The sequence below is a fragment of the Meleagris gallopavo genome, chromosome 1 (genome assembly GCF_905368555.1).
Source record: "Meleagris gallopavo chromosome 1, MGAL_WU_HG_1.1, whole genome shotgun sequence".
Taxonomy (NCBI): domain Eukaryota; kingdom Metazoa; phylum Chordata; class Aves; order Galliformes; family Phasianidae; genus Meleagris; species Meleagris gallopavo.
The window spans coordinates 66972657-66980087 of record NC_139404.1 but is presented as its reverse complement, the minus strand read 5'-3'; positions in this window follow the sequence as shown (position 1 = coordinate 66980087).

Below are 7431 nucleotides of genomic sequence, written 5' to 3'. Positions count from 1 at the left end.
TCTGTGGGGCACTATAGGGCCGCAGATGGGGGAAGCAGCACCTGCTCTCACCCAGTTGCACTTGGGACACGCGTCTCACCAGTGAGCCCTGCTTTGTTGGAGCAGAAATATGCCCTCAGCTGAAGCCCAGAGCAGGGAGCATGAGTGATGCAGGAGAAATGTGAACACCAGAGAAATAGTTTGCAAACCTGGTGCTGCCCTACATGCAGAATCAACTATACGTGAACAGTGTTACGTGCCTTAGTGGGGCCAGAAAGTCTGCAAGACAGTGCCTCTTAGGGCAGGAGCAGTGAGACCCATAGCATGGGCAGCACTAGCAGCTAGCAGCAGAAGCAAGGGCTTCGTCATCCCCAAGTGCAAACCTGATGTCTCTGTGCAAAGGGGAACAAGTTGCTTTTACCTATCCTACCCAAAATAAACAGGACAAAAATCCCTCCAGCAGTGGACCAGGCAGCTTCACAGCCCTCTACCAGCCCTCAAAGCAGTGCCATTGAGCCCCTGCTGCTAGCTTGATATGAGGCTCAGGATACCAGTTTTTAACACCTTGGCTCTGGTGAAAAACATTGAAAAGGCATTTTCTGCCTCCGACCGCTTGCGACACCACCATCCCCTTTCAGTGGCTGCTTTTATTCACCTTCCTCCCAGCTTAAATAAACAAGAAGCAGGTTAAAAACAAACTCCTGGCCCTGTCCCCTTCCTGAGCTGGCTGTTCCATCGCTGCTTCCTGCCCTGTGTGCGAGCTTCCTCCTCCTGAGGAAAGAGGCACTGGCCAGAGCTGCCTGCGGTGGGGCGTTGCGGCCTACCTGGCTCTGACACCCATACCCAGCCCACCCCTGGTGCCTTGCTGGGAGCTCACAGGTATGGCCACCCCAGCTGTCCCAGGGCACAGGGATAACTGTGACACCAACTGCATGTGCTGGAGCTTCTTCATCTCCACTATGCTAAGCAAAAGTGTTGCTTGCTCCTTCCTCACCTTCTCCAAGGGAGGATTTTTTTCCACTTGTAACCCATCAGGAGCACAGAAATATTGTGCGATGGGCTGCTGGCTTGAGGGATTTTTGCTTTTGGGAGCTGCCATGCGTCCCATGCTCCAGCCGAGCTCCTCAATCCCTGCAATGAGGGACACCAGGAGCTTGCCCTGGCCTGAGGTCACCCTGTAGCAGCAGGCTCGTGGGGATGTTGAAATGCTTCACATGCACGACTTTGCCTCACAGCACCCCTTGTGATGGGTGTTTTCTACTCCTGCCATTTGAAATGCTCAGAAACAGATAAAAAGGAGCCAAGCCACACAGTGAGAGGTTGCACTAGGCAGCTCCTCCTGCCCCTGGCTCCACGCTTTTTTGGCTAGGCCCAGGTGTTTTTCTCAGCAGAGAGTCTGACATTTGGTTTTCTGTGCATACTAAAGAGCTTTATGTCCATCATAGTGCTGCTTAAACTTGTCACTGTCTGGTGTTGGCAACAGCATTCTGACTGGGGCTTTAAACCATTATAGATAAGTTATGTGTCATTTTCCATTTAAATTAAAATGGATCACGCAGAACTCAAGTGAAACTGATAGCTGCACTTTCATTTTATTTCATTCTATTTCCCCTTTATGACCAATTTTACCCTAATAATCAAAGCACTGATTGCAGATCCCTAAGGCACCATGTGGCACAAAGGACCAGGCTGAAAAGGGCCACTATCTTCTGCACTGCCTGTGTTTCAGCTGCCAGACAGGGGCACAAGTTGGGTAATTAATGGTAGCACATAATCTAGGCTAGTATTCCTTCTCTCTGCTGAGAAAGCCTCCACTTCTCAGTTTGCCTGAACTCTACAGGCATGGAGATGTGAAACATGATGTGTTCTGACACCCAGTGATGGTGCCAGTGTTACAGGGTGGTCAAAACCCAGAGGTTCTCTGGAATAGAAATGCATCGGTTTGGGCTATACTGAACAAAGATGCTTAAAACAAAACAACAACAACAAAAGAATATGAAATATCGTATTAATCCACATAAAAGGGCAAGTAGTAAAAATGTAAGTTCATTTTGTGGGATGGGAAGCAAGAGACAACTTACATGGGGCTGACTGGTAAAGCCCGGATGAAAACCCTTATCCTAAAAGACAGGCACAGTAAATACCCTGGTTTTTACCAAAATATGAGAATGGGCTTTGCTGCTCCCAAGGCTTTTGAAAGGACTGGGATATGCCTGGTCTTACCATTGATGCACTTCAGTGGAGAAGCCCTATTGACTAAGTCTGCAAAAAACATCCCACCAACCCCAACCCTTCGGGCTGCAGTCACATGGAGATGTTTCAGGGATCTCAGCCGCCTCACAGATCTGCTGCATTGTTCTGGATTCAGTGTTTCTCCCTTGAGCCTTGTGCAATCCTCCCATACCTCCTAGGACTTGGAGAGAGAAGATGTCTTTCACTTGGACATCTGGCACTGGTGCCCTAGTAGACGAGCTTTGGGGCATTTTGTGAAATAGTCTGCAGCTTCCAGAAGCTGCTTCAGTCAGAAACACAAAAACATCAGGCAATGCAGACCATTAATGAAATGACTGTCAGACATTACTTCATGGTGTCTCTCCGTGTTTCTGTGGGACCGTTATTTGCAATGGGCACTAATCTCCTGTACGTATTTTCTACAGCCTTCCTCAATCTTACTAAGAGGATCTTTCCCTTAGCTTAGCTAAGGATTTTTTTTGGAAAGGTATGGACTCCCACTACAGTCCAGAATGTCAGTCAATTTTAAAATAATAAAAATTATTATTTTCCCACTCTAAAAATGTTCTCCACAGGTTGTTTGCATGCGCTGTCATTTCTAGGCAGCAATTGATCTTTAGCTCCAAACTAACTCACCATGATCAGAGTGCACTTCCTTTGGTGCTTGAAAGATACACTTTGTTGTACTCCAGAGGTATATCTTGTTTGAGGGCAATTGGGTTTCCCAGCTCACTTTCCAGCTACTGAGATGCTTTCTGGGAAGCATCTTCCAGCACTGGCTGGCTGTAAGAGAAGAATCAAGCATCTCCTACTCTACAGCCATCCTCTTGAAGAATCAGCTCTTCCATTTCCCACCCATGACATCGCTTGCATTTAGCCCCAGAGTTCCTGTCCGTAAGCATCACCACTAGATGCCTAGATGTGTTCGGTGTGTGGCTGCAAAGCTGCCATTTTTTTTACTGCTTGAACAAGTTGCATTTGGGATGCACAATCTGCCTTTACTATAATGCTCCTCCAGTGCAACCACTAATACAACTTACATGCAAGCTGAACCAAGAAGTGCACCAGTTGAAACTGGTAAAACTCATTGTGTTGGCCACTGATATGCTCTCCCTCTGTCACCCTACCTGTGCGTTTTGCAATGTTAACAAATCTACAAACAAACCTTCCATAACATGAGCAGAGTCCTACCAACCCACACCTCCGTGAGCGGCAGGGGAGTGGGCCAGCTCCATAAAGTCTCGGGGCTTTTTTTTGTTTCAGTGGAAATTCCCATCACCAGCTGTGTAACAGAGGTAACTGGCGGTCTTTTGGAACAGCTCCCTTTCCTTTGGGACCAGTTACAGGCTGCCAGCCTTGAGCTTATCTCCAGCCATGTGTAACTGCACTTACCACTTCTCGTTCAAAGGTCTCAGTGTGCACCCATAATTAGCCCAAGTGCAGCAGGCCTCCCAAAGGTCTGAGGCCATTCAAGGCCTCCTGATGGCATGCTGTGCCATCCCTTCATCAGAGCAGCCAAGCTGGCGCTTTATGTAAGCCCCCAACATCACTGAATCACCAGCTGATCAGGCTGTGCTGAGGAAGCAATTTTCCCTGACCTCCAGCTCCGCTTCTGCCTGCCAATACACAGCTTTCTGCTGTTTTGGGAATGCCCAAATTGAACCCAGCAGCAGCATCCAAGAGCTCATCATTCACAGACAGCTTCTCTGCAGTGAATTCAGGGGGTGGCTGTTTCACTTGTTCCTTGTTGCTGCTTCTGCAAAGCACCCAGCAGGCAGATGGGATCATTTATATTTCACATGCACAGGATCTGACCCACAGGGGTCTCGAGGCTTCAGATCTCTCACAGCCGGGCTGGAAGCAGACCTGATCTGTGACCATCTTTAATTGTACTGTTCCAGGAAGCGTGACAGCTTTTCACTGCAGACCAGCTACCTGCCCAGTCGAGGCACAACTCCAAGGAGAATTTCCAAATGGATGGTGCAAGGCCCAGTTCCTGGTGTTTACGGCGCAGTGGGGTACCCCCCCACCACACATTATGAGGTACCCCTGAGGCGGGTAGGCAGCAGCAGCCCACCCACCCTCACACCTGACTTTTTGCTCCAGTACCTGTTTACCAGGCTGATTTCCCCAGGTCTGGATACGCCCATGCTCTCCTGTCACCACCACCCACCTCAGGCTGACCAGCTCAACCACCGTCAGCCCAATTGCCACTCTACTTTGCCTAGTTTGGTGGGATTTGGGACATTTCTACTAATATCATCCTTTCCACATGGGCTAGGAGTGTCTCTGTGATCAGCCTCTTCCTTTTTTTTAAAGTTTTGTCCAATAATGGATCCAGATCTCCGCTCTCCTAGGCTGGATCCAGCCCCATTTCCACAGCCGGTTGGAGGCCTTCATCCACTGCTGCACATCGTTTCTTCATTCCCTGCCACTTTCCCACATCAGGTTTATGTCTGCCTCAGAATTCAGCTGTGTGTTTGCATGGCCGCTCTCTCCCTAATTTTACAGACGTCAGGTATGTGTGTGGCACTGAATCGATTGTGCGAGCCACAGGGCTGGGCTGGCAGGACTGACCATCTCACTGGCCCCATGCTCTGCTGCAACCAGAGATGTAAGCACCTTCTCAAGTGCCGCTGCCTCTCACAGAGTCTTTGGCTTCCCACTACACACAGATGTCACCTCTGGCTCAGGAAGCTTCTGCACCACAAGCCGCTGAGCTGGAGAGCTTTCATTACATGCATGCCTGCTCCCAAGGTCTCTCCTACCAGGCTTCAGGGCAGCCAGACCTTCCAACTCACCTCATATGTTTTCATATGTTCTCATGTCATTTTCCCCCCCCCTAGTCTCAGTCTGCTTATCCCATAATTGAAAATCTATGAGTAAGTCAACATCCAATGTACAGTGGCAGCCTTCATTACTACCTTGTTACTCAAGCAAAGTGATGCAGATACTCTCCTGGTTCAGACAGAATCTCTTTTCTCCCCATTTTGTAGCACTTGGTTGACTAGCTCTCTAATTTCATGTCTGATTCCGTGTCACACACCCAGTCTAGACAATTCAATCTCTTTTTTCCTTTTCTTCCCTGAAGGCGAGCATCCAATGCCATAAGAGCTGGAGCAATCAAGCTGGCCCCTAGGCATCGCACCTTAGAGGCCTTCCCTCATGCTGGGGTTATGGACTGCACTGAACAAACCTCCCAAATTATTCTCCAAAAGATGGCATTTGCACAGACCCAGCAGGGACAGGCAGTCTGATTCCTTCTTCCCAGACTGCAAATGGTGGTGAACGCTCGGTGTTAGGTGGTGTTCTGGCCAACCCTTGTCTCCCGCAGGAGGCTGTTTTTTCCTGTGGTGACCTACAAGCCTTTGATTTCCTTTTCTGAGTGATTTCTCAGTGTCTTAACTCTTTGCTGTGGTTCGCCCTGGCTCATAAGTTGGCCAAAGCTTTTCTTGTGCTTCTTATTTTCTGGAAAGCATTTTTGTCCACAATGGTCATGCTGCTGATCACCTCTTTGATCCGTCTTGCCATTTTAACCTGGGAACCTTCCAGGAGGATTTTGCACTCTCTGGACACTGAAGCCTTTTATCCTTGCCTGCAGGTGACTCTTATAAACCTCTCTTATAAGTTTCCAGATGTTGCTTGAACTCCTTGTGCAAATCCTCCAGCTGTCTCAGATCGTGTTTTGCATCTTTTGATCATTTTTGATTTCCGTTCCCGCTGGGTTTCAGAGGAATCCCACACGTAGGATTTCTCCTCTTGGAAGCAATGTCTCGCTCTGAACATTGTTTCTGCAATTTGAAGGTTTGCAGGTTGTCCCAGAGGGGACGAAGCTGGCGAAGATGCTCCAGTGATGTTCCAGGCGCTGCACAAGGAGGTGCTCCAGAATCGTCCTCCTCCTTCCCACTCCCACGTATGCGTTGCGGAGAGCATGCAGAGCCATTCCTTTGCCCACAGCAGGGCTCAGCTGGAGGCAGCTATCTTTTCTTTCAGAGTTCCAGCTCCCCTTGAGCCAGCGCTCCCCAAAAGTTTTCCACGGACTTTCACTCAGGGCTGAGCTCCATCTTGCACCTGAGCTGCACCTGAGGTTTTCTTGACGCTTTCCACTCAGGAGGAGAGGACTTACTTTCTCCTGCAGCTCCACCTCGAGTGCCCAAACGGGTGCTTGCCTCGGGGCAAGCGATCCCACACGGCACGGCTGAGCGCTGCCGGCGATGCCCGAGCGCCGCCAGTCCCCTCCGTTCCCTTCCAAGGAAGCAGCCCTGCAGCCCGCGCATCCGCTGCCGTTCCTCGCTGGCACTGCTTTTCCAGCAGCCCAACGGGAGCCCGCGAACCTCTCCTTCGGGCGTTCCCAAATATAACCTACGGGAACACGGCGCACGCAGCCCCAGTTTATTTTTAGCCCCCCGCATTTCGTCGCGCCGACAGCGTGAAAATGTCACCGGGTTAACGGGGCTGAAGGTTCCCGCAGTGCTACTCGCACCCTGCCCGGCAGCGGGAGACTCCCAAACCTCCCCGGCCGCTCACACCCCGCGCACGGCAGCGCTATCTCCTGCAGTCAGCCGCTGCCCGCCCGGCTCCCCTCGGAGCGGGTCCCGTCTCCCGTCTCCCGCCTCTCAGGGGGCTGCTGCGGGGCAGAGCGCAGGCCGGCCAGAGAGGAGCACGTTGCCGGCCCTGTGCCGCCCCGAGCGGGGAGGGGGAGAGAGCCACGGTGCAGCCGCGGGGGGCGGACGCCCGGAGCCGGCGCTGCGTGCACGTGCGGGGCTGCGTGCGGAGCGCAACCACACGCGGCGGCACCTGCGGCGGCTGTGAGCGGAGGGGGGCGGAGGGGCCGTGCGGGGACGCGCAGCGTCCGGCAGAGGGAGGCGGAGGTTTCCTCCCCACCCACCTCCTCAGAGAGGAGCAGCTGTGCCTTACGGGGACGGGGATCGGCCCCATAGAGTGGAAATAAGAGTGGAGATTAAACGACGTAGAGATCGAAGTCAATTTAAAAATAAAAATAAAGAAAAATTTTTAAAGATAGAAATAGGAAAAAAAAAAGAAAAGAAAACATTAAGTGAGTAAAAGGGAAAAAAAAAACCACACCGCTGAAATCCAAGAGCGGCGCAGCGCCGGCAGCCGCACGGGAACGCCGCTCTCTGGCAGGGCTGCCCGGGGACCCCCCCGCCCCGCCGCCCGCCCCGAGGGCTCCCCGCAGGCCCCGCCCCCCGCCCCGCCCCC